The sequence below is a fragment of the Piliocolobus tephrosceles genome, chromosome 2 (genome assembly GCF_002776525.5).
Source record: "Piliocolobus tephrosceles isolate RC106 chromosome 2, ASM277652v3, whole genome shotgun sequence".
In the NCBI taxonomy this organism is placed as follows: domain Eukaryota; kingdom Metazoa; phylum Chordata; class Mammalia; order Primates; family Cercopithecidae; genus Piliocolobus; species Piliocolobus tephrosceles.
The window spans coordinates 125,239,095-125,251,513 of NC_045435.1; positions in this window are offsets into that span (position 1 = coordinate 125,239,095).

Consider the following 12,419-nt stretch of genomic DNA (forward strand, 5'->3'; position numbering starts at 1 on the left):
TTTGAAAAAATTGATAAAGCTTAATCTTTTGGATAAGTTATGCAGTATTTTAATTTAATTTCTACAATAATTCTCTGTGAATTTATGGTTATTATTTTATTTAGCTTCTCATAAATATGCAAATGCAATTAATATCTATGCTTTCATATGTAAAACATAAATTAGAACATATATTATTGCACTTTGTCGATTGTTCAGATATTTGAATATTTGTTTCTTTTAAACTATATGGTTACTAAAACATGGATTATTATTTTTGAACAAAGATATCAATTAAATACTCTGTCATTTTATGTAAGACTGAAAAACACTTGCTATGAGCTAGCCAATCCATAAAAGCAGAATATAAATGTGTTTTTAGATATGATTAAAACATTACAAAATAAAGGAAGTTAAATACAGGCAGAAACCATGCAGACAAGAATAAAGGAAGAAGCAAAAAGAGTGGCAAGAAGGCTGAAAGGAGTGAAGCTTATGACAATTGTCTGCCTAACTACCCTAATAGAAAGTGAGAGGCTCACCCTGATGGGAAAGCTCATGTATGCTTTAACCCCAGAGCATGGAACTGAGGTTACAATGTCTTTTTGCAGAAGTCATGCTAAACTGGTTTCAGAGATGCAGAGGAGACAAAGCTACACACAAAATTTATGCAGAGTCACAATCTTTGCAGGACGCAATTTTCTCTGTGACTACAAAGAAGAAGGAATTTGAAGATGAAAAACCTAGAAGACTAATGCTCCTACCCTATCTCACAACTCCCTACAAATAGGCCAAAATTGCAACTACTTAATTCAGTACAAATATAAATAAACTGGCCCAGAAGGTATTTTTTTAATGCAATAAAAAAATGTAGAAAAAATGCAGTAAACTTACTCAACAGAGACATTTTTCCATAAAGTTTCCATTGGAATAAAGTTACGGTCAGCATTTTGCCATGAAGAAGGAAAACACAATTATAATAAAGTGACAACCTCAGTGAAAGGAAATTGCAAAGCAAAAGAAATCAAGTATTCAAGGGCAAAACAACAAAACGAGGATTTGAAAAAATGAACGGAGGCTTTACCTACTGGCCAAAGCATTATGAAGAATTCCTTATAGCTTTTCTTGAAGAGCACCTTCCTAGAGGCCTTATGAAGGCATCTGATCCCTGAACTACTTGCCCTGAAGTTAGAGAGAAAAATTGATCTGTAGGTTTCTGTATCCCATTAGCCAAAGTTTGCCCCGTAGGGCTTCAACTCCTTTCAGCATCTGAATCGCATCATGAAGCAATCCTAACAGCTGCTATGGAAGTCAGCGCCCAAAATAACAATGATGGTACCCCTGGCCTGTAGAGATTAGTGAACTCTCTATTTGCCCACATCATCTGCAGGCTTATGGGCCTGCCTGGTTGCATGGGTAACAAGCACTCCCTGCTGTTCTCATGTCTCAGCGGCATCTGTGAAACCCAAAAACTCAAGGTGAGAGGCAAATAAAACAGGCACAAGCTACATATCTTTAGGGATTTTTCTGGGTATTTTTCTCTCATATGACTGAGAGGGCCTAAGAACAACCACCGTAGCAATACTCTTGGGCTTTACAGGCCGAACAACAACCTAGCTTTATATATATTTAAAGTTATTGCTAGGGGTATTGTAGCCTGAAAGCAAGCAAGTTAACAAATCCAGAAAGGTACATAAACCGAGTCCAGGGCAATGTAACAGAACAGGATGCAGGTATAGTATGGAATGGAAATGTAAACACAATATAACTAGAAACAAATTTGAATGCAAGGGAGAAAGAATGTGGCAAGCAGGATATGTTTACTGATAGCCTCACTTATGATAAAAGGCAAGGAATGTCTCTTACAGCTGTCCAACTGAGTAATGATGTAAGCATATTTCACAGCATAAATTTAAATGCTAAGAAAGATCATATCATATTCTAAATTTGAATCCTACTGGAGAGAGATGAGGAGAGGAAATAATTATTTATAGTATGTCAATAAATAAAAATGAATGAAACTTACTTACTTAAAATGAATGTAAAGATATGATCAAGATCAAAAGAATATTAAGTAACACTAACAGGAAAAAAAAAATTCAGGTTTTCTGATTCTTGTCAAGATTGAAATATTGTCCAGCATAGTGCTATTCCAAAATGCATGAAAAGCAGATGGTAGTGCTTGGAAAACTTTAAGCTTAAATAACAGGATGCATAAACATGTGCACACACCAACACATATGTGCAAACTCACACACACATATGTGCACACACACATACACCACAAAATGAGTCAATACTCATCACAAGATATCATGCACATAATTTTTGTTATTTTTAATATGCTCTACATCCAGAGAAAGTAAAAAGCCTGTCTCCCATTTTTGCTTTGTTTTGTTTTCATTTTAGCTTTTGACATTTTAAAATAAAATTTTCTTCAAATGCTTACCCGAGTTATGGCAAATGATTGCCTTACACATGTAAAAAATTTAAGGAGAACTCTTCTGTCACAGATGGGGTCATGTATTGGGTAAATAGCATCCTACATAGACCAGAGTATATTGCATTACTTAAGACATCAGAATTTACAAAATTGCTGTTGATGTTATGCCTAATATCCTTCTTATTCAGACAAGTGAACTGGATCAAAAAATAGTTTTTTTTTTTTTTTTTCTGAATTGCAAAATGCATTTTGAAGCATAACTCTGGAATATGAAACAAACCTGCTAAAAACATGCAATTTGATTTTTCACTCTTATTTCTAAACTTTTGACAATTTATTATTTTTACTTTGTGTTATAGTCAAAATTAGAAATCTTACAGTCACTTTTTATTTCTTTCTTTTTTTTTTTTTTTTTTTTTTTTTTAACTGTAAAGCATGTCTGGTCACTATTCTTTAGCTTGAACTATTTTTTGAATGTTTTTAGGCTGAAATACTGAAATACTGAACAAGGAAGCAGTGAACACAACAAAAGTAATCATCTACATATATACTGAAGAGTTAAAAGCCTGAAAAATCAAGTGACAAGTCTTCTTTATTTTTCACTATTTACTCGGTCCCAGCAAAGATGAGCCTGACAGACATTCTGCATCTGAGAAGTGTCAGCGGGTTGTCAAGCCAAATCCCGGCTTGAAGTTTTGTGACAATTTGCAATACAGGCTTGTTCTAAGGGTCACAGAGGCTGAGCTTAGCTTTTCATTTGATGCCAGGCTATATCAATAAATTTTAGAATAGTGCACTGCACCCAGAAAACTTTTTAAGCTGTGGTGCAACAGAAACTACTTGCCTAAATCGGAAGAATGGTGGCATCAACAGAAACCATTTTAAGTGTGGCATAGCTAGACCTCAAGGTTGAGAAACAGCTAGTCTATTAGGGCTGGGATTTTTTAATCTGAAAAAGCAGAATTCCAGTGCATATTTATCTTCTGGCCATAGATTGATTGTCAGAACCAGATAAACAATGTTTGGTGGGCTGATGGGTCCACGGAAAAAAATGAACAAAGTGTGATGAAGCAGTGAGTAACCTACTGGTCTGTAGTTCAGATAATGCGGTTTCAGTGACAGTCTGAAATTAGTGTGCCTTTCCAAAGGTCTGGGCAGTGAATCCAAAATCGGCCGTTCCTGCCACTTGGCTGATATCTGAAATAATTTAGGGTAGGGAAGGGGCAGAGAGTGTTTCAAAAAGACACTGCCTAAAAGAGTTAAGAGAAAAGTAGCTCCTATCCGTTGTCATAGAGCAGCCATCTTCCAAAGATCACAGATGTCAACAGGCTTTGCAGTAGAGTTTGTTGATGCTGAATGTCTTGTTAGGGGATGTTGTACAGAGACATACAGCTTTCAAATGGCTATGCTTATGTAATCTCTCAGACATGCAGCACGATTTGTTCATTTGCTTTTTAAATCTGACAGCAGAAGACGAGTAAGGCAGAAATCATTCATTAATGCCTCCAGAGTGAGAAGTTCAAGCCTTGCGTTGATCCTTTGTGGCAATTTAGCTTACTCTTAGTTTTATACTTTTCATGGGTTCGTTGATTGTGCAAGCTGGAGCATGTTTATGAATGAAAGATAAGCACTTGCAGACCCAGAGTACAGGCATTCTGGTTGAAGAGCATGGAGCAGGCCAGATTGCCTTTATAGGGTAATCATTTTCTCCCTTTGAGATTCAGAGTTATTTACAATTCCAGTTGTTGAATACTGTCACAACCTCTGGTTATATGAATTGCTTTAGCCCTGTACCATGTGTGTACTGATACTTGATAATGTAATTGTTCCTGTGCTGGCTGTATACCTTAAACACATGTACTCAGTACCAAATGTAAATAATATTTGCCATTTGAAGAAAAGAAGTAGAAACCAACATTAGAACTCCATGAAATTAACATGAATTAGAGTTGACCCTGCAAAGCTGTAATGGGCTTACATGTGATGAATGAAGTACTATCTCATCATATAATATCTGCCACAAGGATACAGAGCAGACGTCTATATTTGAACTTCTGCTCTATATTCTTGTGACAGACATTATATGATGAGATGGTACTTCAATAGATCACTCTTTTAACACTCTCTTCGCATCTTTCCACATGGCTTTAGGGAACCCTAACCTCTTTAACATCAGAGTATTCATGTATAACAAGGATACATGGAAATCACACCTAATTCAAGGAGATTTTTTTGAAGATTAAATACAATAATGTTTACCATAGTGCCTAATATCACAAGTGCCTTGTGATAAACGAAATGTTAGTTATAATGATTATAACTATCATATTATCATTTTAAATAAGGCTTTTTCTTGGGAAATTACTTTCAAATGTGTAACTCTGTTATGGAACTGGCTATCCTATCAAATTTGTCTCAATGGGCAAGTTGATTACATGAGGAATGTAGAGTGGGATTGGGATAGAAAAACAGATTTAATCACAAGGCAGGTGAATAGAGTGTGCTCTTAGCACAGTAGAAACAAGAGGGCCTCCTTTACATGCACAGTATAGAAGGATTTATGAAGAAAGCATTGAAAAATGAAAGTGATGAATGAGGAGAACAAAACAAATTCATCCTCTATATTGTTCATAGGTTGTGCATAGTTTAGTCCTCCCACCTTAGTTCAAGGCACAAAATAAATAAATCCAATGCAGATGAGACAACCACCTCACGGTCATAACCTAGAGCCTCTTGTCCTGTCATCTGTTCATTAACACATTTTTTGATAACAGGATTTCTCAAAAATAAATCCCTCAGTTGTTACTGCTTTTACAGAAAATGCAAGGGCATTTTGTATATCACTTCCAAATCCTCTGACTGAATCTGAGATTTCTCTCTCTCAGCCCATAGCCCTATGAGCCACAGTTTCTCTTTTGTTTAAAGTAAAAAAATAATTTATATCCCCTACTGCTATTGAGAGACCCAGATGAGAGCAGATCGATGATGACACTTTGTGAACTGTAAAACACTGCTGGAGTTTCAATTCTAGGGAATGCGATGGTCATCAACCTACTCACCTCTCCTATAGTACAAAGTTTTAGTGCTGTGATAAAATCACCATGAACCTTAGCAACTAAGAGATCTGAATTCAGATTTGGACTTTTAACACTTATTAGTTTATAGGGTCTTGAACAAATTACTTAAGTTCTCTTTAAATGATGATTGTGTAACACTTAAAATGATGGTAGTTTGAGAGAGAGAGAGGGAGAGAGAGAGAGAAAGACTATCTAGAGCTGAATTCATTCTATTAGTGGTTTTTATCCTAACCCCCCCAAAATAATACTAACTGTAGGAGAGAAACTGAATGTGTGTATGTGTATGTGTGTGTGTGTGCGTGTGTGTGTGTGTGTGTAACTGCACGCATGAGTAATACATATAGTATATGTTTTGGTGGCAGGGATGACAGGAATCTAAATAATTACTCAGTGATCAAAAGAGTTGTTATGGGTGTTTTTGAGCTTTTCTCAGCAGGTAGCATACATTTAGAAAACTGTTGATTTAATTTAAAGGATTTCATTGAAAACAGAAAGAATAAAAAGAGAAAATGTAATTTTGGTTATTTTGAAATGGCAGTCTAACAATTGCCACAACAAGAATTATTCTCTGATAAAAAGCTAAGAGGTTTCTCTAGCAAAGATAAAGAGAAGTTCTGCTCTTTACTGAAAACAGACTAGAGGGCTGCTCCCCAATGAGGAGGGTGAGGAAAGCCTTCCAGTGATGACAACAACGCCTGGAAAGAACAAACTGTAGGGCAGGCTGGTCAGGGTGACTATGGCCAAGAGCTCTCAGGATACTCCTCCTCCCCCAGCCCCCACATTCTATAAGTCTGAAATAAGTTTTGACCTTATAGCTATCTACCTAAGGATTTCCAGTCAATTCGAAGTTCCCAGAACATCTTTGGCCTCTCTTAAAATGATCAATATAAGAGAAAAAAGATATTGTTTGATGCAAAGCATAACACTAGTGAGATGATGAAGGCCATGAATCTTATGATATGTAATATCTTCTCCAAATATGTTGGAGAAAAAGGAATAGTACAACTTCAAAAGTAGCAGTAAAAATGTTTTATGTCACTCGTAAGAGGAAATCAAATGTTAATATAATTCAGCTCTCAGCAAATGCATACATGTTTTAGAGCTCTCAGCAAATGCATACATGTTTAAAAAACATATTTTTAATGAGTTGGCATGATATTTAAGAATGTGAACAATACATATTTTGGATAGAAATGAGACAATGAGAAAATAAATTAACAAGCACTGAGGATGGACCAACTTTATCTCTTTAATTATAAAAGAATAGCTAATTATAAAATAAATTAACTTAGGATAAAATGCTAGAGTTTGAGGCAAAGGCACTTAGGTTAACTAAAGAAAGAACCAAATAGGAAACAAGGAGTCCAGCTCTCAATATTATACTTAGCCGTGTACTGAATCGGCTTACAGTTGACACTTAAACAATGCAGAGGTTAGGGGCATAGAGCCTCCTCCCACATCCCTGAAGTCAAAAAGCTGCATGTAACTTTTTACTCCCCCATAAATTGTTATTTGGGGGAGTAAAAACTTAACTAGTTACAGACTACTGTTTTCAGAAAGCTTTACCAATAACATAACCAGATAATAAACACATATTTGTGTTATGTGTATTATATGCTATATTCTTAAAGTCAGCTAGAGAAAATACAATGTTATCAAGAACATCATAAGGAAGAGAAAATTCATTTACATTGCTGTGCTGTATTTATCAATACAGTAAGTTTGTATAATTTGCTTTCAAGATGAATCACCAGTTTGAAATAGCAGGTAATGGCATCTGCAGACTTCAATCTATGGTATCTATCAAGCCATCCAACTTTCATTATATGGCCTTGACTTTTCTTTGCTTCTTGGGAGCATTTCCAGCACTACGAGTGGCACTTTGTATGAGTTCCATTGGTGTTATTCAAGAGTTCTGGGATTGCACTAAACACAATGAAAAATACGTGTTTTGTGCAAGAGATTACTTTTTACTACATTTGTTGGCGATGATTGTTCATGTGATGCTTATTGTCACATGGTGTTTTAACTGGATACTCAAAACACTTGAACTCATTGCAATAGCAACAGGAGGTGGCTGCAAAATTATTATAGCAGTACAGTATATATGACAGTTAATTTCATGGAGTTATAATAGTGCATTTTAACATTTGTTCTTATTGCTTTTGACTTCAAATGATGCCATGTAGAGTCTAAGTGTATGTAAATTTTGATAATTTTAACTTTCTATAATAAAGTTTGTACATTTTACAGAGGTAAATGATAAAAATAAACTAGTATTTACATACATTGTATATATTCATGACATACCTTTTTTTAAAATTTCTAGGTTACATAGTTCATCTTTTTTTTTTCAAGTTGTCCCGAATCTCTGAAAAAATTTCCAATATATTTACTGAAAGAAATTCTCATATAAATGGACCTGCACAATTCAAACCCATGTTTTTCAAAGGTAAACTGTATATTGTCTGTGAATTTTATCATTACATTTACTAGATGAATTTCTAAGCTATACCATCCAAGCTGCTTTTTAGCATTATTCCTGGGAGATAGTTCCCTAGGCCACAACACAAACAGCACATCCAACAAATTCAACAAGCTATTTTTAAAAAAACATGAAAAGCACAAATAATTATTAAGTATTGCCCTTAATAATAGTTAAATATATTTTGTTAGAAAATAATGAAATCACTTTTTCATTGTTTTACAAATATATTAGTAGTCTGCAGTAGCTGTTTCCATCTTTAAGTCCCCTCTGATGTAAAGAACAGGAAGGGATTACCATTATAATATAAAATATAAAAGGTAGAAATAAAGGGAGGGCTAAGGGTGTGATGGGACCAGACTCTGGCCTAATTTGGTAATATTTCTTAAAAATAGAGAGAAGTCAATTGTAGGCAGGTATTCATCACTGTAAACAAGTACCTCAGGCTTAAAAGTAAAAATGTATTGCTATATCTCATGATTTCCCTAAACTCAGTAGCACTGGGCAAGCTAATAGCACTAGTGAGACAACTGGAACAGAAAAAGTGTCTCTGGTTGTATTTTCAACTTATTAGTCTCCAAACATTTCATTAAAACTTGGCCAGCTTTTAAGTTCAAAGGGAGAACATTCTGAGCAAAATGAATATACGATGAGAGAACCACCATATGCCTAGAAAATTCATCTAAGCTGTAATTATAAGTGAAATTAATAAATCAGTGATTTTGACATATTGTTGTCCAGCGGGAAGAGAAAATTAACACAACAAGCAGATAAAGAGAAAAAGAATTCATATTGTAAAAACATATGGAAGGAAATTGAAATGGGAAAACTTTGGAATTACAACTTTGATTTTACATTTTCTTAAACTTGTTCTGTGCTTTGTTTGAATTCATCTATCACTTAGCAAATGCTTAAGAAACCCAAATTTCAGTAATTAATAATTGAGCAAGAATCCAAAGGTATTACAGTTGTGATACCCCAATGCATATTAAGAAGAAAAAAAAAATGATTCAAAAGGTTATCTTCATACATTTGAGTTATTTAACTAACAGATTATATATCCATTACTTTAAGTAGGAAGGATAATTATATAATTAATGAATCAAATCAAATTTGTGGTTGTATTCTGACATAAAATCATTTGATAATTTCAGTAAATTTCTATCAATAGAAAACATTTTTGTCAGAATAATATATTAATATTACTATTAATTTTAAAAACAAGTTTCAATATCCCATTGTTATGTTTTTATATCTCATTGGTAATTGTGGATTTATTTAAAACAGAACACCTCACTTAAAGTAAATAATTTGTCTTGATAAAGCAACTTGAGTTGGGTTGCTAATTAGTAGCATCTTTGTTTTGTACTGAAAAAAATTAGAAGTAGAGAAACTTGGATATTGAATTCTGCTATCAACTATCTGAGTAATAAGAGCAAGTTGCTAGAGTTTGTAATTTCTTCATAAAATAAGAATTATCGAGGCAGAGCAGATCCAAAGGAATCTGAATATGGAATTTATTTCTCCTAAAAAGGAACAAACTTTTATCAAGTCCAAATAAGATATTGATTCCAATTGATGACAGTAGTTTCATATCACTGCTATAGGAACACTACTTAATACTAATTTTAATTAAATGAGAGCACTGAAGTGCATGTAATACTATACATTAGGAGTTTGTTAATCAGTATTTGCATATTTATGATTTGTCAGACTACTTACTTTTTGATAAAATGTATTTGAAATGTAGTCCTTCCATGGATATTTGTTCTTTATGTCATGTGTACTAGGCATAATGCTAAGCTCTAGAGATAAGCGGAATGACAGACATTAAAAATTTCAAAATTTGCTTAAATTCTTAAACGAAATGAAGAGTTGGTATTAAGAAAGAAAATAGATTATGATGAAGTACAAGTTTCTTTGCTTGTGTCATATATAGTAAATTTTCTCAGTGTGCAGCTTTGTTGTTTGCCTATTGGAGAGGAATGAACAACTGGAAAATACATCATCTTTTTGGCATTGCCCTTTTATCTTTATCCTGTTTCAAGTACCTCATTCCAGGCAACACTTACAAAACAACAAATTCCACTTGGCATTTTGCTATAAATTATCAGATTTGCTTTCAGTTCTCAGTATAGAATATGAGTTTATAATCTCAGGAGATATAATTAATTATCACTATGTTTGCAGTAATTTTAGATTGCCATATGAAAAAGAACATATGACATTCAACTCATCTCATTTATTATTGTTTAGACTTCTAGCATTGTTATGTCTAATGATCTCTCAGTGTCTTGTTAGTAACACCCTTTTAAAAGTAACTGTAATTCAACTAGAGAGGCAATGAATCTGTTTGGGGACTCAAGTTAAAATCTAGTAAATCAGCTTTTAGATGAATCACATTTTTTTACTTCATCATTCACTTTAAATCAGTTGAAATATTAAGATTAAGATAAATTTGTTCTGATAGTGTAAGTACTGTCATGTATAATCTCAAAGGCTAAATTCTAAAATACTGTTGGCTACGAAGCATTTTACAGTGAATAAATGGCTTTAATAAAAAGTAATATAAATCATGTCAGATACTGCACTAAGTCATTTGCATGTTTTTTTATTGATTCAATACATTTTATTGATTGAAGAAACTTTGAGGGCCTAGTATGTGTTATGTCTGCATAAGACGGTAAGTAAGAATAATGATGAGAACAAAGAGAGAAGATTTCTGTGATACTCACAGCTTATGGGGAAATATTAACATCATAAATATATATACAATTATAACTGCTATAAAAAATCAATGTATGCTACTCTGAGATAGCATACCCTCATATTAACATTCTGATTATATAAATGAGAAGTGGTATTACATTTTCCAGATGAAAAGGCAAATTTATTTAACCTTTGTAATGTAAATTATCAAAAATTAGTAAACTCAAGATTCTAAGAGAACGTATATTTAATGCCAAAACTAGAGCTTGTGTGAAGTAAATCATAGTGGCTTTTAGATTTTCCATGGCTGTGAAAAACAATATTACGTATGTTCATTCAGTTCAGACACAGGCTGAGATACACATGTATGACATTTGACCAAACATAGTTGAAGACAAAGGTTTGAATCGCAAAGAGTACTTTTTTTTTTTTTTTTTTTTTTTAGACTGAGTTTCGCTCTTTTTGACCAGGCTGGAGTGCAATGTCGCAATCTCGACTCACTGCAACCTCCACCTCCCCAGTTCAAGTGATTCTCCTGCTTCAGACTCCTGAGTAGCTAGGATTACAGGCATGTGCCACCACGCCCAGCTAATTTTTGTATCCTTAGTAGAGACAGGGTTTCACCATGTTAGTCAGGTTGGTCTTGAACTCTTGACCTCAGGTGATCCACCCACCTTGGCCTCTCAAAGTGTTGGGATTACAGGCGTGAGCCACTGATACCAGCCAAGAGTACATTTTTTAAAAATAATCAAATAAATATATATTTGCAGTTCTTAGACGGGACTATAATTAGTTATACAAAGAAGTTACTCAAACTTTTTTAAATAAATCAAGTGAAAGTGTCAGACTATTCCAAAATTCTACCAATAGTAAATACTAATTTCTTTGTATTATTTTTGCAAAGGTACATATCTGTAATTGTGAGAGACTATTTATGTTCAGTCTTTTAGTGTAATGCCATCAAAATGACACCCAAGAATATTAAAAAATAAATTTTTCTATTTTCTGCAACTATATCACAAAAATAAAATTGGATTTTTTTCCCCCAACCAACTTGTAAAGATTGCATGACAAGGTATATGTAAGGTTATGTGGTACAGATGAAATTCACTGTTGGAGAGAGGTGTGATTTCAGAACAATGTACATCAAAAGTCCCAAAAGGTAGATGCTGTGAATTGCTAGGGTTAAGTTGAAAATTGAAGCTTCTTCTTATACATGAAACTCAAAGTAGTATATTTCAGGGAAAGTAGCAGTAGGAACTTAATTATTTAACAAAGGTAAATAATTATCATGAGCAACACTAACTAAGCTTACTTCCTTGCACATATGAGGATACTGACAAAGATACAGTACCACAGTATAAAGGTATCCATGTTGTCTTCTTTATATTAAACGATCACAAATTCTATGTCTTATCTATAAAGTGGAAATAATATTTTCTCCTAAAGTGAGGTTATAAAGCAATATTAAGGGAAATAAATATTACATTTTTACAATGAATTTTATTGTATCTGTTCTTTTAAGTCAGGCTGAAGAGAACTCCATCTATTGAGATCTTCATGTGTAATAAAAACTGAATATCTTCATTAAGTCTGAATAACCATATAATTCAGATATAGTTTTCAAGGTTCAGAAGGGGTTTTCTTAGCTTCATTTTTTAAATTAATTGATTATTTCATTTGACAAGTAAAAACTCTACATGTTTGTTATATGCGTCATGACGTT